Below are 24,438 nucleotides of genomic sequence, written 5' to 3' on the forward strand. Positions count from 1 at the left end.
TGTGCAGAAGGATCGTGGTCTCTAAGTATGAAGAGACCATTGTAATCCCAGACCTAATAAACATCTGCCTGTCACAGTCCCTCGTCTATATTTAAACCAACAGTGCTTTATTCTTTTCTAAATTTACTTGACTGTTAAGCCATCGGCTCGGCATTTATTTTGCACGCACTTCTCGAAGAAGACGTTTGATTTTGTATGAAAGTCAAATTCAAAGCAAACTTGATTGCACAGGCAACACAAGCATCGATTCCCTCTGTAGCCTCTGATAAAAAAGAGAGGAAGGAATATGCTAAGTATCTGAAAGGGAGGCAAAGAGAACTGCTCTGGTACATCTCCCCCACCTCCTGGGAATCAAATCAACAGTGAACAACTTTCTTCCTGCTGAGGACTTTGTGGGACTTTTGCTCCCATCCAACAGAAATCAGCCAGTTCTTTACAAGTCTTCTCAACTGCTTTGTACCCTTATGCTTCTAGCATTCCGAGTCTTCTTCACTCTTTCCCCCCTTCCATTGCACATTTTACTGCATACTTCCTGTTTTTGCAAACTGTCTATCTTCAAAAGCCGCTGAAACTGTTGCTACCCCCTCCTTTACACCCCCTTCCCCGGTGCTCAGAGATGCATTTGCGAGGACTCCTTCTGCGGTTTCACTCCATAGTTAACTCAGCAGAAGCTATGCGATAGCACAGGCAAGGGGAGTGACTGTCTTTGGCCACGGAGGGTGCTCAGCACTTCTGTGCCAAACGAAAAGCGGAGAGCCCAAGCGCGACCGCTGGCACCACTATGTTTACTTGGCAACGTATCAAGTACTTGGCAAGATTCGAATAAAAATTCCAGTGAAACTCTACAATGCTCTCTCACAAAGTTCATTCTCATGGTTTCTTTAGCAGCAAGAATGCACCCAAGTTAGAAATATCATGGGAACACGTAGGAAGCTGCCTTATCTCGAATCTGACCATTGCTCCACCTAGCTCATTATTATCTACACTGACTTGTAGATCCTCAGGCAGAGGACATTCTCAACCCCAACAAGAGATGCCAGGGATTGAACTCAATACCTTCTACATGCAAAGCAGACTCTCTGCCTCTGAGCTACAATCCCTCTCCTTCATGTTCATTTATTGTAACTTGCCTTCCCATTAAAAGAAGAAGCAAAAGCCACAGAAATCGTAGCCTCATAGCTGAACACAGGAAGATCTGATCATGATCCATATACTATTTAATTATACTCTGCCTTTATCTCCACTGGGCCACAAGGTACCATATGATGCCTTAGCGTTGTAAGCCCTCACTCTTGCCACATGAACAAAATATCCGCAAAATATCCATAATACCACAAGTTGAATTGACTGTGTCAGTTCGGTGTGGCCAATATTTTGTTTGAACGCATTTGTCCCATGGCAAGAGCTACTATCTTCCACATCAAAGAGAGGCCTTTGTTTCAGTAGCTTGCCATGGTGTGATAAATACCAGCGCTCAACACAGGAGGGCACATTTACACAAAACATTCCCCCACGTGAAACTGATACGATACTGCTACTTTGTAGTAACTTTATCTCATCGCATAATACTTTCATTGCCATTCCTGTTTTAGTCTTGTCAAGAAATCCACAGTATGCCGCTGAACAAAATGCATGCTAATACATGACCAAAGCGCTGTTACACTGCGGGCTTCATTCTGCTGAGAACGGTGGAGCTACTGGAGCAATTGGGCCTAAGGCCATTTTCATAGCAGATAGTAAAGGCTGGAGACAGGCATGCACAGGTCATTTTAAATAGCTGCAATGGACAGGTTGTATGCAGGTGACAGGAGCGAGCCAGCAGCAAATTACACCAAGTAAGTTGGAGTAAACTCTTTATTAGCAAAAAACAAGATCTGCACAGCAGTGTCGGGCTTCATGAGCACACCTGCGGGCATCATGTTGGTGACCTTCGCATAGCATCATGGAAGCAAATTGTTCGGTTTACATTGGGAGCTTGGGCTTGCATCCAAGGCAGCAAGTAACTGTCCTATCAGTGCAAGGATTTATACTTGCCCAATGAGAATTTCCTCCTCCTCCTCCTCTGCTGTGGGTACATTATATCCTCTCAAAATCTGCTCCAGAGGGTTGGGAGGGGGACATAATTTGGGGTGCATATGGGGACATGTCCTGTTGCACAAATGTAAATCCATGGGTTGATCTGACATTTCCTACCACTGTGTTGGATAGACGCCTATGTGTGTGCAATTTTTTTGAGATACTCACCCTATTCACTTGCCTACCGAGATCAGTATTAAAACTTTCATTGGCTTTAATGCAACTTAATTGTTGCTTTACATCTTGAGATTAGGAGGGATGATTAATATAAGCCTTTCAACGTTGACTTTCATTTTTAAGTAGTTCAGGCTTTTGTTATAAAATGGATAAATGGGTTGTACCTATTGAAATGCAGACGTAAAGATCTTCAAAAGCACTATCCATACCTTTTAAAAGTCGTCCATGTCACTAACATTAATCTCCTGATGGAACTATTACTATATTTAATGGTATTACTGCAACTCCCCCCCCCAGGTCCCATTTTCATCTTGGGAAAGTGCTTTGATGTCTAAGTTAAACTCACTGCATATTTGTAACTCTTCTTACAGCATAAAAGCTTATTTGTGTGTCAAAGGGGGAGGCGATTCATTACTTTCAATTGACAAGAATCACAGAAGAGAATGCACTGCAGAAGTGTTTGATTTTGTGTCTCATTTTACTGTGGCAGAAATAATCAGTTGAAAAAGGGAAGGACTGTGAGGATAACCCCAGCTGTGTGCTAAATTAATTAATGCCATCACATTTTGGAAAATAGCTTGGTAATAATTAGGAATAAATTATAATTTGATCCTGTTTGCTCTAGCACTGTAAAATACCTAATTGTAGACAGGAATGGTAATTGTATCTTTGTGGTGGCCGCATGAGGCTCTTAAACACAATGCATAAGAGAGAATATGGTTGAGTCAAGTCCTAGTAAATCAAAGGAGACGGACGTCTAATTTCAAGGACATTCTAAGCGAAACTTCGGTTTCCAAAGAATTAACACACACTTTAAATAACTGGCTAAATGAGATGCCACACTCTAGGATTTCACTGATTAAATAATGTTTCTTAATAAAGCGCCTCGTGATGGAGAGTATGCTACCAATTAAAAAAGACTACATTTTGATCTAAACACATCACATTTATATTGTGGAAATATACACAACTGGGAGAATAACCCAAAAAGCTTACGATTAATTTCTCATGGCATATTCATGCCAAAGTTAAGTGCTTTTATAAGTTCCAGGGAGAATTGGCCATACACTTAAATCAATGGGATTCGAAAGTGCTTCACTTTGGCTAGATCATGCCCAATGAGTCACGTCAGCTTCTAGACTTTTTATGAAAGTTCGTTCCCTCTTTCCCCCCAACTTGAAGCATTCACCTAGACAAATTCACATGCAGGATGAACACATCAATTGCATAGCTATACTGAGTATTCCCAAGATCACAACAATGTAGACGGGGCGGGGCGGGGGGAACCCAACACTATCACACGTGATTATATAAGACACACAAGCCATTAAGCACAATCAAAGATGTAATCCAATTGTTTTACATTCAGCAAAACACAAACAAACAAACCCCAAACTTGTGAAAGAATGCATGCAACCAAGTAGCTTGCTGTACAGAATTTAAGACCCGCAGATAAATGAGTTAAGTGGCAAAGCACTTACCATATCCTTGGCATCATCAAGCGGAGTTTGCCCAAAGGTCCCGAAAACATTGCCAACAGCTGATTAAAGGATGACCCGGGGTTCTTCTTTCTCCTCTTTTCACCAGATTCATCTGGAATCAGAGCACATTTTGTTCATACTTAAACCTATCCTGCCCTGTTGCCGTTTTTTTAAAAAGACTGCTTGTCCATGAAATAATCAGGCTTGAGAAATGGCCACCGAATGTGAGGACGGTGCTTATTCTTCAGAAGGCTTCTCCATGCATGCATGCGTGCATGCATGCGTACGTAGGGGACTGATACAGGGAATTTAGATTCCATTTCACGAAACAGGATTCCAGCAGAATGAGTTAAAGAAACAGATGGGAGGAAGAGCAGGACAGATGGGGGGTGGAAGGGGGGTGGTGGAGAAAAAGCAAGCAAAAGGACCGAGGCTGAAACTGTTTTCATTACCTGTGTGTTTTGCGATTATGGAACAACCAGCACTTGGTTTATTGAAACGGGAAAAAACACACACACACCAGAGTTACAAAGCAGCTCTGCTTTATGGGAGATTCCATTTTAGGATGTGCTTACTGGCACTCGGCAGTACTTTTCATTCAAGTTACGGGGATGATACTGAAGTCCTCAAAACCAAATTATGCGCATGATTATTGAACGGCGCGCACAGCACAGTCACCAGTTTTGTTTACATATGCTGGGTTTTCCCCCTGTAATGAAATAAAACACCAGCAGGTGTTTTGTATTCATTTGACATCTATGCCGGATCTAAGCAATGCTATCCATCTTTAGGTGCCAGCTAAAGACCTGCCTTTCCCTTCAGGCCTTTGCATGTGAAGGAATTGGCGGACAGATGGCAGAGGTTTTATCTAATTGCACCGAGTTGCTTATTGTGTTTTAATGTTGTCGATTGTTTTATGTGTCTTATTGCTGGAACTGCCCTGGGCTCACGAGAACGTAAGGACAGCCCTGCTTGGATAGACCAGTAGCCCCTCTGTTATCACAGATGTGTATGGGAAATCCACAAGCAGGAACTGAGCACAACTCTCCACTCCAGTGGTTCCCATCAAATGGCTGTACACTGAAGAGTGGGACACAAGTCTTTCAAATGAAAATGCAACAAAATGAGGCCCTTGAGAAGGTGTGTGCCAGAGGCACATGGGGGAGGGACTTTGGGTCTGTAGGATCCAAAGCCCCCCCCCTCCCCAATTCAATCACAGCATACCACAGATAAGGGAGATGAACTACACCAGTAGTAAATCTGGAATATTTCTCCTCCCACTGAAAGCACTTGAGATATATTTTTTTTTAGTTCAATGGTACAGGGGGAAAGGGGGAAATCTATTCCTGCTACCTCCTCACTTGGCTATCACAAAGCTGGCGGAGCTTAGAAAGCTACTTCATCACACACTTCCTTGGGATTGCTCTACATTTGAATGGTTGAAGCTACGGAGTGTTCCAGAAGCAACTGAAAATGAATGTACAGGGGAATCAGAGGGATGTGCACAAGTCTGTTCAACCCCGTTCCACCCCCTGCTCTGCCTCCATCCCATTCTGCCCCCTTTTGGCGCCAAAAACAGCACACGGGACAGCGGTCGCACACATGCTGATTGTGCGTGAGTGGGGAGGTGCCTGTCCTTCAATATTATTGGTTATATTTCTCCAAAGAACTCAAAATGGCATACATGGTTCTCCAATGGCCACATTTTATCCTCCCAACAGCCCTGTAAGGTAGGTTAGGCTGAAGGACAACGACCAGCCGAAGTGAACTTCATAGCTGGGTGGGGATTTGAACCCTGGCTTCCCAGGGAATAGTCTGACAAACTAACCACTGGACCGCACTGCTTCTGAGACACTCACTTAGCAAAATTAGAATGCAGCTAATTTCAATTGAAACAACAATCACCAAGAATGCAGCTAATTTCAATTGAAACAACAATCACCATGAAAGTCATCATGGCTGTGACTCATGTTTCATTCACATCCCCCCTGGTGCTTTGCAGCCTGAGTCCACATTTGCCAAAGGTCTTGACCCTCATGAAGGGTGGGGGATAAATTCAGGTAAGTTTGCTTTGGGACACTTAATGCATCACAGGAGAATCCTTAGAGGTTAGACAAGAATAGATCACTGTTATTCAGCATGGCATAAATTCTTTTCCTATGTTAGCTCAGAGCCAAAGCCCACTAAATCCCCAGTTTCCTAGGTAAACATATGGAGAGGTCTTTATAGAAAATTAAACTACCTTTCTTCCCTTCCTTTGCATATTTTATTAACAATTGCTGTATTTAGCTTGCATGGCACATTCCGTAATTTTCCTGCTTCCTTGCTGTCCCCCATCCCCTTATGTTTAACCACTGGTATTACTACTGTATTATGCCTTTATGCAAGTCTGTAAAACTTTTCTTATGAAAAAATGTCAACAAAAGTCTTCAAGAAAAGAAGAAGTTTGTGTTCGAAGGCCAATCCACCTAATTCACACTCCCCCAAACAGTATGTAAACCAAAACAGAGCCATCCCTTGAAATTTGCACTTTTATGAAGTTTGCAGTGCTGTTTGCCAACAAAATAGCGTTGCTTAGAGAAATGCTGAGAGGAGGAGAAAATGCGCATAAACATGTACATTAGCAAAACAAAAAATACACAAATATATTCAGTATTGGGAAGTTGCTTGCAAAAATATGTATGTCAGGAAAAAATGTGTATCAAATTGAGAGGTCCATCCTTACCCCTCACCTTCCTGGAAATTCAAGCACCCTTCCTAATTTGTTCCTATTGAAAATACTGTATCTTCTTTCAATCTGCACAGTGCTTCATGGTATCAGCTATGGATTCTCTGTTGCAAGGGGCACTGGGTGGTCTGCTACCCTCCCTCCCTCCTGCAACAGAGATCACCCTGCTTCAGCAAGCTGACACATGAGCCATCACTACTTAGGACTGTAGTGTTCACTTTTGTGTATGCATGTATATTGAGCCTCCTGTAGAACTACATACATGGTGTGTGTGCAAACAGCAACAGTGGTACTCACTTCCATTTTCAGTTCAGAAGCAGGTCTCCAGTGATGGTACCGATCAGAGCGCTGTCCCAGGGATATTCACAGGGCCCTGTTCATTGACATCCTCCTTTCAAGGATTGCAGGGCAATGACACATGGCCTTTCTCATGAGCCAGAAGGCACAAGGGAGACAGCCACATGTCAGGAGGTCATATGTTTAAATGTCCCTTAAAGTACTGTAAATCCAAAGTTGAGGAGGCGGCAGCGGGGGGGGGGGGAGGGGAGGGAAGTGTAAGCCGTACTGGGAGCAAGAGAATGGATGGAATGAATCTGATGAATAACTTACAATAAATGTGTTTTTCAGAGCCTCAGGAGAATGAGCAAGGGTGAATTGATCTGTGTCTAATTGATTTAAAATCAACATTTTTTGTGCTAGAGGAGATAGATGAATTGATCCAATTATTAAGTGATAAAAAGTGCAAAGTCCCCGAACTGGAAGTTATCGAGAAGTCAGCTAACTTAAAGCAGGATTATCAATCAAGAGGAAAAGAAATTATCTGCAATACATTCATCTGGATTTTTTTTTTTAAGGAAAACCTGCTGCCTTGTGGGACATCTTCGGGGGAAGAAAAGGCTACACAACCCTACACAAATCTGGAGTGGAGTCCCTAAGGTGGTTGGATAGCGTCTTGTATGCCTCCTTTCAGCAACTCCTGCAGCTAAGGTAGTGCCAAATGTACTACTTTGCTTTTCTTAGGACCACATCAGTGAGACTGATGAATGCTTTAGTTTATGAACAGACTTCCGGAACCAATTGTGTTCATAAACCGAGGTACCACTGTACATCTAATAGTAATCCCACACTTTTTAAATTGTATTCGCCACCTAAGAGCTGTAGGTAGAATATGTGGTGCAAATCTCTTGGTGAGACAGATAAATGCTGGTGGGATAATCCACTTTAAGGTCTCCCATTTCTCCCTCGATGACCTCAGAATCCTGAATTTATTGTGCTTATAATCTAAATGGACAGTGGGGGGGGCCTGTGAAGTTGGTACTTTTAAAGCTTTTCTGAGTTTGGCCCCCTTCTTCGTTTCCTCATCTTCTGAATGTATATTTCAAATTATAGGGAGCATTTCATTATGATAACCCTGTTGAATTGCTCATTTCTTCCTATTTCCATCTCTGAATTGATAAATTTCATTCATCAATACTCTTTTATCCATAAAACTCTTTCCCAATTCAATTAGGCTGCAATCCTATATCCACTTGCCTGGAAACACCAGCTCTCCTTAATGCTCTGTCTCAGCAAAACACTTTCCCAAGTCATTTCTGCCAATTCATATCCATGTTTACCTCACAGAGGTATCTGGCTATCAGCTGGATTGCTTTATTCTAACGTGAAGGGGTGAGACACCCTTGAATCACTGGGCTAGTGTTTATAGACTGCTTCTTTTTTCTTAGTTTTGTAATTACAATGTTTTAGCAGCATTTTATGCTTTTACAGTGGTACCTCGGTTTAAGTACACAATTGGTTCCGGAAGTCTGTACTTAACCTGAAACGTACTTAACCTGAAGCAAACTTTCCCATTGAAAGTAATGGAAAGTGGATTAATCCATTCCAGACGGGTCTGCGGAGTACTTAACTTGAAGCATACTTAACCTGAAGCAAACTTTCCCATTGAAAGTAATGGAAAGTGGATTAATCCGCTCCAGACGGGTCCATGGAGTACTTAACCTGAAGCGTACTTAACCTGAGGTATGACTGTAATTGGTTCTGGAAGTCCGTACTTAACCTGAAGCGAACTTGAAAGTAATGGAAAGTGGATTAATCTGTTCCAGACAGGTCTGCAGAGTACTTAAACTGAAAGTACTCAAACTGAAGCGTACTTAAACCGAGGTATGACTGTAATTGTTTATATGAGCCACATGGTAAAGGTAAAGGACTCCTGGGTGGTTAAGTCCAGTCAAAGGTGACTATGGGGTGTGGAACTCATCTCACTTCAGGTCGAGGGAGCCGGAATTTGTCCACAGACAGCTTTCCGGGTCATGTGGCCAGCATGACTAAACCGCTTCTGGCACAACGGGACACCATGACAGAAGCCAGAGTGCACGGAAACACCATTAACCTTCCTGCCACAGCTGTACCTATTTATCTACTTGCACTGGCATGCTTTCAAACTGCTAGGTTGGCAGGAGCTGGGACAGAGCAATGGGAGCTTACCCCATGACGCAGATTCAAACTGCTGACCTTATGATAAGCAAGACCAAGAGGCTCGGTGGTTTAGACCACAGCGCCACCCGCATCCCCTAAGGAGCAGTGGCTGGTGGGGGGTGAGGTATAAGTCAGCTTTCTTCTCCTTTTTTCCTCTTAAAATGAAAAATGAATGACTTTCAAGAACTGCATTAAAAAAAGGGGAAAAGTAGTTCATAAAATGGCAAAGTGCTTCTGCTGGATAATAATACAGGTAGAAGGAAAGGTGTAATGTTGTCAAGGGCGATGGCACAAGAGTTGTCCAACTGGTGCTTGTGACACCCTCACTCATTCCACCTCCCACTCCAGCTCAATGTAAGTACTAGCTGGGGGGAAATTTGCTTTTCCTTGGCAATAAAACACTGTGCTTTTGAGCGCAGTGAAAAGGTTTCCTCGAAACAGCTCTGCCACAAACAACAACAACAGTACATTTATTGTGCAATAAAGCAATCATTTGGAAGTTCTGAAAAGCTATTCAGCTACTATATTGCTTGCTGACTTTCTCACCTTCCCTTACATCCACTTTTACCCTACAGCAAGGGAAGAATTAGTTTTGCTTTGTATTCATTCTTCACACATTCACTCGGTCTTCACACAAGACACACAAGTATCACAGAGCGAAAACTGGCATGTATTCTCTGTGTATACACTCGTCATGCCTTACGGGTTCTGACACGCTCGTTTCATTGCACAGACATGCTGTGGACACACATGGACAACTGCTGCTCTCCCCATGTGCACATGCTGTCAATTATTATTATTAGAATTTATATACCGCCCTATACCCAGAGTTCTCAGGTAGGTCTCAATTAAAGTCTGCTCTCAGTATGCGATGGTGTTTTATTGGCATCTGCCTGTCTCATCAAACAATGGCGTGCATCTTGGGGGGTGAAGTCAAACCACTGCATTAGCAGCACCAAAGTGACCTCCCCAGGGCACGAGCCTGGGTACTATATATGGGACTCCTGGGCTGCCTATCTACAAGACACCCCCCCCCGACAACAAGACCTTCCTCTTGGCCTCACTGTTGTGGTCCAAAGGAAAGCAGAACAATATCTTGGCACAGTTTGGTTGCAGGAGTTGCTGGTTGGAGGCCTACAAGGCACCATCCAATCGTGTGTAGGGTTTACTCCTCAGCCTCTTCTTCTCCCAAAGATATCCCACAAGGCAGCAGAAAACATATGTCAGGCAGAAGTTTCTGTCCCAGCCTTCTCCTTGATATGCCATCTTTCCCTCTCTGTAAGGTCTTTTTTAGATGTGAAAACATTCAGATGTGCTCCCCAACATGAAGTTTGAAATCATCCAGCTCATCAACAGCTGCATTGTAAGAGACTCTTGACCAGGCATCCCCAAACTTCGGCCCTCCAGATGTTTCGGACTACAATTCCCATCATCCCTGACCACTGGTCCTGTTAGCTAGGGATCATGGGAGTTGTAAGCCAAAACATCTGGAGGGCCGCAGTTTGGGGATGCCTGCTCTTGACAGTGTTGCTTGACTGTTTGGGGTGGGGTGGGGGAAGGGGCCAATAAAGCACGTTGTTTCTTTCATGTGAAAAGCATCCTGTTTGATTAAACACTGTTTTGTAAGTGGTTCTCGACCCCTCCCCCTTCCAAGGCATCCTCAAAGGAAAGCAATATGTATTGAATGAGAGTGGTGCTTGGAAACAAAAACAAACCCAAGACTCAAGATACTGGAGAGATGAAACAATCTGCTTTTGTTTTTGGAGCTACGTCAGAAGGTCGCTATTCCCATGTGCCGGGATCAAGAAAAACACTGAGGTTTTGATGACTTGCCTTCAAGAGTACACCACCGAGTCAGGTCTAGAGATGGACTGGGTAGCAGAGTACTTTGCAAAATGAACCGTCATTGATTCGATTTTGTTTCGGCTGTGAATGCTACTTTTCCTCAGGCATAATGACACCTAATCCCTTCCACTGGGGATTTCTTCGCAGAACTCTCTCTCTCTGCAAAACCATTCTTACTGCTCCCCTCCCAACCGCCAAATCTTCAGCCTTTCCCATTTCTGCATCTGAAGCGGAAAGAGATGAAGAAGCCCATATATTCAATATGAGAATGAAGGCATCCTGTTCTTTCCTTCAGACTGCAGACTGAATTTTGAAAACTGTAACCCAATGAGGTCTTTCCAAAACACTGGTAAAGTCTTTGCAGTTATTTGTAACTTAATTAAAGAATGGATTACTCTTGTAATTCTGCCTTTTTTTAAAAAACAACCTGTAAAATTGCCTTTAAAGGACAAACCAGAGAGTACCTGATTGCTTTCTCTGTGCCCGAGTTAAATGTATTTTCTGAAAGGTAGCTGTTATCACTGTATCACTGAGTGGCTCTGAGATCTCTGCCATGCAACGATAGTGAAATCAGATTCGCATGGGAAGAGAGCATTGGTTAATTTACACTAATCTGAATAAAGAGAAGCATTCCTACAATTGTTGTGGGTGTGCTGGAGTCCATACACCTTTTCTGCATGAACAAAGCAATGACAAATCTTGTGTTAATATAATACATAGATAGGGTTGCATTCAATTTTACTTCTACTCAGAGTAGACCCATTAAATTAATGGACATGCCTAAGTTTAAGTCTATTGATTTCAGTGGGTCTGCTTTGAATACAACTTATACCTGTATACTTGAAGGACCATTTCCACCCTCATCATTCATCCCAGATACTGAGGTCCAGCTCCAAGGGCCTTCTGGTGGTTCCCTCATTGGGAGATGTGAAGTTACAGGGAACCAGGTAGAGGGCTTTCTCAGAAGTCGCCTGTGAAATGCCCTCCTGGCACATGTTAAAGAGTTAGACAACTATATAGTTTTTTTGTAGACATCTGAAGGCAGCACTGTTTTGGCAAGCTTTAATGTTGTTGTTTTTGCTGCTGCCGCCATTGTTTTCCTGTATTTTTGTTGGAAGTCCAGCCCAGTCAGATGAGCAGGATTTAAGAAATAAATTACTATTACTATTACTATTACTTGGATGCAACCCATAATGTTTGCACAAGATTTTGTGGGCCATATCCCACTACAGTGGTACCTCTACTTACGAATAACTCTACTTACAAATGTTTATACTTACGAACGGAGCTCCGTCCGCCATCTTGGGTGCGGTTTAGATAGGATTTTTTCTACTTACGAATTTTTAGATAGGGTTGCTTCGACTTACAATTTTTTTCTCCCAATACATTCCTATGGGATTCGACTTACAATTTTTTTCGACTTACGAATGTGCGTTCGGAACGCATTAAATTCGTAAGTAGAGGTACCACTGTATGTCAAATATATGAAGTGGGTAGGTATGAATACCTACAATTAAAAACAGAGGACAGATTCCCCACTCCCAACCACAGTGCGCCCCAAAGACCAAGGAATGCCACAGATATCAGGTAGGTGTGCCATAAAGTGAGACCCAATCAATTGAATACTAATACTAGCAGGTCCAATTAGTGTGGGTAGCAGCTACTGGTAGTAAATGGGCACAGCTTGATGGACAATGTAAACCAGGAATAGCCAAGCCTGATGTCTTAGGGAGCTGGGTATGTTTAGCCTGGAGAAGAGAAGGTTAAGGGGTGATATGATAGCCATGTTCAAATATATGAAAGGATGTCATATGGAGGAGGGAGAAAGATTGTTTTCTGCTGCTCCAGAGAAGCGGACATGGAGCAATGGATTCAAACTTCAAGAAAGAAGATTCCACCTAAACATTAGGAAGAACTTCCTGACAGTAAGAGCTGTTCGGCAGTGGAATTTGCTACCAAGGAGTGTGGTGGAGTCTCCTTCTTTGGAGGTCTTTAAGTAGAGGCTTGACAGGCATATGTCAGGAATGCTTTGATGGTGTTTCCTGCTTGGCAGGGGGTTGGACTGGATGGCCCTTGTGGTCTCTTCCAACTCTATGATTCTATGATTCTTCTATATGTTGTGGACTAAAATTCTCATCAACCCCAGGCAGCATTGTCAATAGTCAGGGCTCATTGAAACTGTAGTCCGACAACATTTGTAGGTTGTCATGCTACATTTACTACCTTTGCTGCAAATAAACACCTAGAGGGGCAAGTACTTTCTTAGTGAGCTGCTCACTTCTAATTTTCTTATCTAAGTTCCACATTTTAAGGTTTGATTAATGATTTTAACTTTTGGGTGGCTTAACCTTGGGATATTACTTCATCAGATCAGTATTGCAATAGAGCGTCACAATGGAAATGGATGCACCAATTGAAGCCTAGACTTTATTTCCTCTTTCCTTCCGAGCTATTTTGAGCTACTTCAATACAGAAATGTATGCGCTTCATGTCCAAAATATTTTAAAAACATAAAATCAAACATAAAATAAAAACCTTACCTATATTCTAACTTGCTAAAGTTAGAATATAGAATACATAAAAAGGACTGCCAGACATCACCACTTATTCTTGCTGTATTTCAAAATGACCCAAAACTCCAACTTACTTATGTATTCTGAAATGAGGCATTCTTGGGAAAGTAAGCTTTTACCATAGTTTGCAATGACTCATTATGAAACTTAATATCAGATTCAAATTGTAATTACCAGACTGAAACAGTCTTCACTGATTTCTTTCCTCTCCCATCTTTCTCTCTTCCTTAATTGGGTATCGACTGATTAACTTGAAATAAGCTGATCTATAAGGACTCGAGGAGCATCTAAAATTTTGCTCCCAAATGTGACCAGTGTTTACAATCAAACCCATCAGAGATTGCCTGATTGCCAGGAATGGCATTACTTTATCCATTAGTAACTTTAGCAAAGCAGATAATCCATTTTTTTTTAAAAAAAGTTCTTAATTGTCGAGAAACAGGAGGGAAATGGCAGGGAGAAACAAACAGCAAGGGAGGTGTGTGGATAAAGGCTCCAGGTCTGTAAATAATGAATGCTGCTGGTTCCATCTATTACATCAAAAGTATTTGAGAGTCAGAGCGATGGAACAAGAGATAACTCCTGAATCTGGGGTTGATGGATGGGATTCGAACTTGTTCAGCTTGCACTGCTCAGACATACTGAGTGCCCTCCAAGAGTTCTTTTCTAGGCTGGATAATGCTCTGAGCCACGGGACCCATCGGCCCCGTACTGTTGCCCTCATTCCACTCAGTTGCTGCATCAACGAGGACAGTGGTATGAAAGAAGGAGATTGGGAGACTGAAGTGATTGGGCAATTTACGTGCAAGAGACTCTTGGGAACTTAGTTTTCTACATGCCAGGGAGGAAAGGAAGGGAAGGGAGGCTCCTAAGGCCTTCAGATCTCTCTCTCCCCACTACCCTCATTTTTTGTTGCTCTAATGGCTGCCACTAGGCTAAGCCAGGTAACTGAAGGAGTAGAGTATTTGGGCAGTATTTGGGGACCCCGTGGGAAAAGGGGACAGAGAATCTTGTGAGACATTTGGAAAACCTAATGAGCTCCTGATGGTGGTGGTGATGATGATGACAGAAGCATGGCAGAGTTGTCAAATACAAAACTAAACTAAAACAAATATATATATATCTTGCACCCTGACCGATATATTGGTAAAATTACTTGGTTTACTAAACCCAAACCCAAGTCAAAATGGAGCAGGTGGGAAGGCATCACTGAAAACCTTTTGCAATCATTAGTGCTCATAAAGAGGTGTTGGTGTTTAAAAGTCATCACGTTCACCTGTGCATTCTACCGTACTTTAGGGAACAGTGGTATTTATGGGTCACAATCCGAAAGCAGCAATGTGTAGAAGCAAAAAAAAACCCACATGCTATTCTGATGCAAAAGTTTATATTACGCAATGTGTTCCTTTGTCTTTTAACTGGACTCGCTACAACCAAATACCCACTCTGGAATTTTACATTATGTGCAAGGTTGTTGCCTATTTTGCAATGGATTTCTTTTTCTTTTTTAAAAAGAAGCTTTGAGATCTATTTATTAGATGTATATCCATCTCATTATTCCATTATCAGTGGCTTATATCCCAGTGGTCTTCCTTCCAGGTCTGATCAAGCCTGCATTGCTTTGCTTCCACATTGCAAATGCTGTAACACTGGGTCTACCATTCGCTGGGATCTATGGGAGCTTCCGCAAACCTTTGCAGAGCTGGGAAACACATACAAAGCCATCTGCCATTCACAGACTAGGCACTCAAAAACACAGCTGCTATGTTGGCGTTTCATTGGCCATTCACTGCTGAAGTTTTAATTGACCCGAACTTTCCTGAAATAAATGAGAATGCAATTCACAGAACAACATTGTCGCTTTTCACGTTCATCCGCAGGGCTTATTACATGGCTCATGTGTTTGTGATCTGTACAAAAGAAAATGCTACTCTTGTCCTGCACACTGAGAGGTTTTCTTGTCTGTCAGGCTTTCTTGCTTGCTTTTCCAAGTGTGTTTCTGGAGATCGTCTGCTGAGCTGCCTTTTGCTTCTGACCGAACCAAGATGGCTATGTACTGCCTCCAACACAGGGAGATGGATTTTGCTGAATCAAAACAATTGTCTCTCTAGCTCGGTATTGTCGTTACTCACCAGTACTGTCTTTCTCTTCAGATATGTTTCTTCTACTTCCTGGAGCAGACCCTCCAAGTGTCCCTTATTTTCCAGGGACAGTCCCTGGATTTACAGAAGTCGTCCCGGTTTCTGATTTGATCCTGGAATGTCCCACTTTTCCTTAGGATGTCCCTATTTTCATCAGAGAAATGTTTGGAGGGTACTGAGTTATCTGACCTCTGAGCCATCTGAAGGCAGCCCTGTATAGGGAAGTTTTATAATGTTTCATTATGCTTTTATATATGTTAGAAGCTGCCCAGAGTGGCTGGGGCAACCCAGTCAGATGGGTGGGATATAAATAGTAAAATTATTATTAAGAACATTGTTATGGAATAGGACACCCCTATTTTCATCAGATAAATGTTGGAGGGTATTCTGGAGAGGCCTCCTCCATAAGAGGTCTGGAGAATGTCAACACGAGCAAGGGCCTTTTCTGCAGTGGCTCCCCGTTTGTGGAATGCTCTCCTCACGGAGGTTCGCCTGGCGCCTTCATTATACACCTATAGGCACCAGGCGAAAACGTTCCTCTTTGACCAGGCCTTTGACTGATTGGCCGCTTAAAATGTGCTGGGGGGGGGAGATTATTGGGTTATTCTTGTTTTTATTTTTATTATGTATAGGGAGGTATACAATAGGGAGGTATATTATTTAATAATAATGATAATAATGCTGCAGAGCACTGAGACATGGCCCTTACCTTGTCTCTACCTTCCACTTGTGCTTCAGGTCTTAAGGGTTTGCTTGTTTGCTTTAGGGACAAAATACCTCATCACACTTCATTCTGCTTCCTGTCTCTTTGGATTGGCATCAATGGAAGATAAAGAGAGGGTCAGAAAGCAGGATGAAAAGCTTTTTGTGGATTTTTAAAAATTTCATTTGAAAAAAAAAAAACATTCTCCCCTGCCCCAGGGATAAAAGAAAGGACGAATGCCTGTGGCTATATTTAACAGAATTTACAATGGTGTCTCAAAGCAATTCAGATCAGTTGGGGAAGTTCGAGGGGGGTGAGGGAAATGGATTTAACAAAGAGATTATGAAGAGTGGTGAGAAAAAATGACAAGAAGTATGACCCCAGCTCTCTGATACTTGAAGTAATAGCAAAGGGTGGAGGAAGAAGGACAAGCAAATAAAGACATAACAGGTGGTGGAGAGGGGAGAGCTCACTTAAGAAAGACTCCAAAGGCAAAACAGAGAATTGAGGAAGAGCCATAGCACAGCTGTAGAGCTTGTGCCTTGCAAGCAGAAGGTCGCAGGTTCAGTCCCCAGCATCTCCAAGGAGGGCAGGGGAAATGTCAGCTGTCTGAAACCCTGGAGAGCTGCTGCCAGTCAGTGTAGACAACGCAGAGCTTGATGGGCCAGTCCTACAAGGTATGCTTCTATGCTCCTAAACAAGGAGGGTAGGCAAAGGGGTAAGGGAGAAAAGAGCAGGGCAACAAGATGCAGAATGACAAAAGTGTAGAGGAAAGAAGGAGAGGAAAGAAGTGGGGAGAGGGGGGAATATTAATTCACTTTTCAGGGAGCTATTTTTCTTCTAAGAACAAGGCTTCTTCTCTGTTGTATGTGCAATAAACAATGTATCATTCACAGGGAAGGGTGGCAGGTTTTTTGAGATAAGGATGAATTTCATCTCATGCACGGAATGTCGGATAGCTGGAGGCTGAAAATGTGACAGAGCCCTTCACTGTTGATATTTTGGAAGAGAAATTGTTTACCCATATTGGGTCAGCCCCCTACCATGTAATGGAAACAGCACCCACTGTTGGAATGAAGTGAACCAGGATGCCTATTCTGGATTACACTCCATGCTTCTGTGCCCTGCCGAAGACTGTTGGCCCCAGGAATTCCAAACAGCAAGTCATTCGTAATGAGGCAGTCTCTTTTCCCTATTAGGTGAATGTCTGTGTTGGCTCTGAAGGAAATACCTTAAGGAAGGATGACTGGGCTTTCAGATTTTGAGATGGCTCTCAAAACTAAATGATCTCCCAGGATCAACATGGAGGAGTATAACAATGATTGGATAAAATAAGCATCAATAGCACCCAATCCTCAGGCTAGATAGCACACATTCCTGGAGATACCTTCCCTTTCACTTCTTTTGACATAACCAGAGCTAGAGAAAACACATTGGGTTGTATTCAACATTGCTGCTCTGCTAGTCCAAAAGACTTCCACTTGTGCAATGAAACTTACTTCTCCTCTTCCCTCCCTTGCCCCCTTGAAATGTGCTCCAGAGGGTTGGAGGACAGGGGAAGTCCTGTTAGAATTTTGCACACATGCCATTAGATACAACCCTTAGATCTCCCTTTGGCCTCCTGGATGTTGTTAGGCCACAGCTTCCATCACCCCTCAGCATTGGTCCTATGGACCTCTGGCCATTCCTTAGCCACACTGATTGGGGCTGATGAGAGTAGGCGACCAACAATATCTGGAGGGCCACAGGATGCCCATTCTTGACTTAGCCTATGAACCAGTTCACACAGAAGTCTTCTAAACGAAGCCTCACATGTACTGAGTTCTCAATGCTGAGTCGTGGGCTCTTCTTGATGGAGAGAAAAGGTCTGGTGACTTAGTAGGTTGGACTACTGTAATGCGTTATATGTTGGGCTGCCTATGGAGACTATTCGGAAACGGCAGATGGCGCAAAATTCAGCAGTAGCCCAACTGTAGAGTAGGGCAGGATGGTTGGAAGATATAACGCCAGTGGTCATGACCGCACCCTCTAAGGGTTTCAGTGTTTGAAGGGGTCTAGTTCCTCCTTCCTCAGGTCAATCAGCCCCCTGCTTTGCTATCCCTGTGCTGAATGTGCAAAGAGACCCCTTTGCCAACTATCGTCCCTTTCCAGCAGCCTCGGTCGTTGCCACTGCTTTTGATCATGGCACCACTTACTCCCTGTCTGCTTTCTAATTGTGCCACTCTTTGTCTCTGTAACTTTTTATCTCTTTTAATATTGCAATGACCGGTACTGAGTATATTTTAAACAAAAGCTTCTCATGATATTTTACAGTGCCATTAAAATTTCCTCAAACGTCTAGCCTGCAATTTCATCTCTCTCTTTCCCTCTCTTTTCTAATGTGTTCCCATTTCCTAGATATTGCCTGCACAGACTGAATTCAGAGGCGAGCACGCCTCATAAAAAGTCTCGCTTCTGCTTCTCCTGCAGTCACTTCGTATTTGTTTTATCATTACGCACGGGGCGTACTGTGCATGTCATTCAGTTTTGTGGCGAGTCCCGATTCCCAAGTTAAAATGCAATTTGAAGCTATTGCGCACTCCAGGCAGGGGGTATGGAAAGGAAGCCTCAAAGTAACTAGATGATCCCTTTGCAGTTCAATCTGCTTCTCGACCATTACAGAAAAATAGCTCTTGGTTGTATTCTTGTCGGGCTGTTTTATCCAAGTCCTCAATTCCTTCCTTAGGTCCAAGTCCAAAACCATTTTGTTGCAATCTGATATGGCATGGAAGGCTCTTTGAAAGTCCAACCTAATTTACTGATACAACAACAACACTTAGCCCGATATTGAGTTTTTAATTAATAAATCATTATAATTCCACACTTGCTGCAAAGGAGAGCGAACTGCAGTGGTATGATGAAAAAGAAAGTACTTAAATCTTCATTAAAGGAAATCCGGAGACCTAATTAAAAAGCATTTGGGGATTTTTTGCCGGAGTCAGAGTTCACTGGTTATTCAATATATCCCACAAATTTGAGAAGAAAACTCAGCAGCATACCAAAGGAATAAAGCAAAGTCACTGATGCTTTCAACACACATTTTTTTTTCCAAAAAAAAAAATTCTACCAATGGAATTCAGGAGTTGTTTACATAACTGACATTTCATTCATACCACACTGAGAAGAGTGGGGGGTTGTAATATTTTTATCTGTAATGAACCGAGAAGGTTCATTAACTTCAAAGTATTGCTACAGTGACTTGTATACTCTGCAAATGAAATGCATATTTACAGTACAATGCATTTATCCTTTCCCCTATTTCAAGCCATGCACTCATTGTACAGAAAACCAAGTAAACAAGTAATAGAGCTACAATTAACTTTACAGAAGACTAATTAGGTTGATTCCATTACACTATCTTCACGGAACATATTTCCTTCCAACAAAAGACATTGCCATGCAGTGGTGTAGTGAGAGAGAGAGAGAGAGAGAGAGAGAGAGAAAGAGAGAGAGAGAGAGAGAGAAAGAGACGGGATATGAACATTTGCTAGTTAAAAAGGTAATCATAGAATAATGCACTGTGCCTTTATGTTCAGCCAGATGGTAAGAACTGAACCCACTTAATAGTGAGTAACTTCACAGAATGCAACACTAGAGACTCAAGACCAATTCAGATGTTACTGGTGGTCATGCGGGGGTCTTATACTTCCCAGAGGATGCCCTGCCCCCATGGAGTGAATGGTATCCATTGGCAGGCTAGCTTGCTACGGAGGAAAAAAAAACCTGAATGGAGTTTCAGCCATCTCATGAGAACAGTCATTTGATCAAAGAAGCCTGTCCCCCCCCCCTATTCTATGAGACCTTTTAGCAACTGTTGAAGCTGGTAAAGAATTAAAGGAAGAATAGAAGGCTGTCCAGGAAACCAGAAGAGCTCCAAAATAGAGATGGATGCACCTGTCAATTTTGTTTTTCTTCAGTTTCCTTATTTATCAAACTTCAGTATAAAGGTAAAGGTACCCCTGACCATTAGGTCCAGTCGTGGACGACAATGGGGTTGCGGCGCTCATCTCACTCTATAGGCCAAGGGAGCTGGTGCTTGTCTGCAAACAGCTTCCGGGTCATGTAGCCAGCATGACTAAGCTGTTTCTGGCGAACCAGAGCAGTGCATGGAAATGCCGCTTACCTTCCCGCTGGAGTGGTACCTATTTATCTACTTGCACTTTGACGTGCTTTTGAACTGTTAGGTTGGCAGGAGCTGGGGCCGAGCAACAGGAGCTCACTCCATCGCGGGGATTCGAACCGCCAACCTTCTGATTGGCAAGCCCTAGGATATTTGGTTTAGACCACAGCACCACCCGCGTCCTTCATTATAGCTCACCCTATTTCAACATCAGTTTGTGATCCCCTCCTTTTTAAAAAGTCAGCACAAAATTTCTTGTGCTTTTTTGCACTCATTTCTCCCAACTTATGTGTTTTGCATGCAGTCTTGAAGACCAGATCAAAACATTAAGCCTTCATTATTCTCCCAGTATGTAACTGTCAGAAGCTGTTTGCTGGTGCCAGGGACTGGGTAGATGAGGAAGAGTGGTAGAGACCTAGAGAGGAGGAAGGGGCAGATAGAATAGACCTCCAGGGGTTGTTTGGCACAGGGCATACCTCAGAGGGAGATGAGGGCAAAAGTTGGGAAATAATGGGAGAGGAGGAGGAGGAACTTGATAGCATTCAGCAGGCAGAGCCTGAGCAGCAGTTGAATGAGATGCTGTCGCTGGAGAGCATCCCAGAACTCATACCCTTCCCCAAAACCAGGCATTCGCTGAGAATAGCAGAACAGAGAGCTCAGAGGCAACTGTCATGTACCAGCCACCATGGAAGGCAGAAGGAGGCAGATGAATAGGGAAGTCAAGGAGAGGGGGAGGGTACAGCTTCACTTGCTGCAACATTAGGCTCTATGGTGCATCTGGGATTGTCTCTGTAAATTGTATTAATAAACAGAACTGAAAAAGCTTGTTGTTTCTCTATCTGACTGCTTTCCTGGGAATCGGCCAGAGTCTGCTGACAGCACCCTGACAGTTGGGTTGAGGGGAGGCACGACTCTAGCTTCCCGGCAGGTGAGTGGCTCTCCAAAGTTTCAGGGAGAGGACATTCCCAGCCCTAACTGGAGATGTTAGGTATTGAGGTGGGGCCTTTTGCAGGAAAAGCAGATGCTCTTCCACCAAGCTACAGCCTTTCATCGAAGAAGTACTTCAACTGAGTCAGATGAGTGACTACTGCAGACACAACCCTTCCGTATTTCCAGAGTAAAAGGAAATCAGACTTTTGAAACCACTAAGATTTTCCAAACACAAAGGATACACAAGAACGAGTGCACGGGGAGGCTACTATTCAAAAGATAGACTAGGCACAACCCTGGTACCATACAGTGGTACCTCAGGTTAAGAACTTAATTTGTTCTGGAGTTCCATTCTTAACCTGAAAGGTACCACTTTATCTACTGGGGCGTCCTGCTGCCACCGTGGCGCGATTTCTGTTCTCATCCTGAAGCAAAGTTCTTAACCCGAGGTACTATTTCTGGGTTAGTGGAGTCTGTAACCTGAAGCATCTGTAACCTGAGGTACCACTGTATCAGATAACACCAGCCTCTGTGCCCATTTAAGTATTTGATTTTCCTCTTCTGTTTAAGGCAGTCAGCTCCTGCTGGTTTCCATGACCACAGCTAGGCTGTTCATAACTCTCTTTTCAAGATCAGTTAACTTCTTACTTTAACAAACATAATTATGATCAATGACCTGTCCAATAAAAAATCCCATCAGCACTCTTTCCCAAATTCAGAGATCTGGAGGTCCTCCACCCACCAAATAAGCAATGCTGTTTTTTCCCCCTTGCAGTAGGGGTTATCATCAAAACTATATATAAAAAGCCTCCATTGATTGAGTTTTCATCAATTGTTCAATTATTTAATCGGTTATACCTGTACATTTTGCATTTAAAGGAAACAATACAGGTTGGTTTTCAGACTTAGTCATGCCTACAGTAGGCTCACTGAAATCTTAAATCTCATTGATTTCAATGGGCCTAACTCAAAGCATGATTAATAGTGCAATCCTAAACATGTCTACTGAGAAGCAAGTCCAATGCTGAGTCCAAAGGGGTGGGGGAACGCTTGTTTTTATATGATGCATCCATGCGTCTCACATGAAGCATCATTTTTAGAAGTGCAGTTCACTCTTCATTCTCTCACAGGAGGAACTCCTAAGATGACTATTGCAGTTTTAAAAAATAAAAAAAGCAGTTGTATTAAACACAATAATTTTAATTTAGGGGGGGGGGACCACTGTCCAATTGACAAAGGTTTTTATTTCTTATTACCATAAATGCATTGTAGTCACCTACCCATTATTTTTATTTCCACCCTCTGGTGTGAGGACTGATAAGAAACACGCCGTCCCAGCCTTTCCTATGTACTCAGAGATGCTTCCCACTGAGTTCAATGGGACCTTACTTACAAGGAAGGGTACAGAAGACTGCAGCCTTCCTGTGCCATCCTGTGCATGCTTTCTCAAAAGTAAACCCCTAAAGCTGCCATCAAGACACTTACCTGGAAGCAAGCCCATTGCACACAGTGGGATTTCCTTTCACAGCAAACATCCACGGGATTGTGCCATTAGTTTGTGCTATTTTACATGCCACAAATCTTTCCTCCAATGATGCCTTATTTCCCTCTCTGTGTTTTGATGTGATTTGGACACTTATCACTGGACATTTAGGCTGCTCCGCCGCATAAAATAAATTGCCCATAGTTATGTATATGCAATCTGGCAAATAAAGCAAATCACCCACAGAAGCACATATTGTGAGCCTCGCGCACACTTGATCTGAAACCAGAATTTAATAATCGCAAGAGAAGAGGCATCCATTGCCTTTTACAAAAGCATTAGTCACTCCAAGGTATTAATAAACTATCCAGAAAGTCTCACTGGAAATTATGCACCTAAGCATCTGAATCATTTTGCATGCATTTACAAACTCCCAACACAATCCATTTGCTTCAGTGGGATGTGCTAAACATCTAGGTACGCATCTTTTAAACAAAGCATGTAATTATACACTTCAATTGCACTATAATTATTCCAAGCTGCTACCTCCAAAGCATGCCAGATGTGGTGGCGCTAGAAGGTAAAGACCAAAGGGCAGTTTCCCCTCACTGTTAACAGTGCAATTCTTCGTCTGTCTACCCTGGGAGTAAGCCTCACTGGGTTCAATGGGACTTAAACTCTTAAGCAAATGTGTATAGGACTGCAGCCCTCAGATCTCCACCAGAGAGTTTATTAACACTTTACAGGACATCTGAAGTGGAATCCACAGTTACATGGCAGTAAGTCCCATTGACCTCAATGGGGCTTACTTGTGAGTAGACATGCATAGGATTGCATTGCATTTCAAGTCTCACAGGTTTCAAAGGAGAGAGTTCATGCCCACATCTATAACATCTAAAGGGGTATCTATAGCATCTAAAAGTGCTGGGCTGTCTCGGATCACCCTCTGAGTAAGGAGGGAAAACGTCGCGGCAGTGTATGTTGAAAATTAAGGATGCTAATTTTCATTTATTCAGGTGGGAGAGAATCGAGCAGCTTCTTAATTCTGTGGTTGAAACCAGAAATCCTGTTCAAATATACACAGAGGTAAGTCCTGTTGAGATCAGTGGGGGTTACTCCCACTTAAAGGAGCATAGGATCAAAGCCTTAAGCAGGGTTGCCTCAAAATATTTTGGCACCTGAGGTGATCCACAAAATGGCGCCGCCTCCCTGCCAGGGAAGAAGGGATGAGTGAAAAACTACATCATGAACAAGGAGGGAATAAAGATATACATCTGGATCGGCTTCCGGGTTCAGCGCCAGCGTCGATCGGCGGGGTTTCGTCTCGTATCCGAGACGGCCCGTCTCTGCTAGGAGTGGGGAGGGCAGCGAGAGCAACGCTGCGCCCCTTAGAACCTCGGGAAGGGCGTCCCGAGGGCAATTTGCTCGGCACAGACCCAATCCGGACTCCCCAACTCTTCGGTTAGCTCTAATAAGAGCTCCGGAGCGAGGAGGGTAGAAGTCGCGGGGGCCATTTTGAGCGGCAACGTTATTCTAGCAGGGAGAAGCTTCAAGCCGAAGGCGGAGAGCGCTGGATTCTTCCGAAAATAAAACGATTGGAAAAGACTGTAAGTAACCTCACGATTTGGATTATAAAACAATTTGGTCTGGGAGAGAGGGGAGAAAAG

The 24,438-nt window shown here is 43.1% G+C and overlaps 1 protein-coding gene across 1 annotated transcript in view; it reads right to left on the reverse strand.

Moving 5' to 3' along the window:
- The window catches only part of B3GALT1 (beta-1,3-galactosyltransferase 1), a 326,490-nt gene that overhangs the window by 90,909 nt on the left and 211,143 nt on the right, over nt 1–24,438 (reverse strand). Inside the window, exon 4 of the mRNA XM_035133074.3 lies at nt 3,735–3,846. The gene's annotated coding sequence lies outside the window, so the exon portion shown is untranslated. The remainder of the gene's footprint in view (nt 1–3,734; nt 3,847–24,438) is intronic.

The sequence above is a fragment of the Zootoca vivipara genome, chromosome 1, assembly GCF_965207765.1.
Source record: "Zootoca vivipara chromosome 1, rZooViv2.hap1.1, whole genome shotgun sequence".
Lineage (NCBI taxonomy): Eukaryota > Metazoa > Chordata > Lepidosauria > Squamata > Lacertidae > Zootoca > Zootoca vivipara.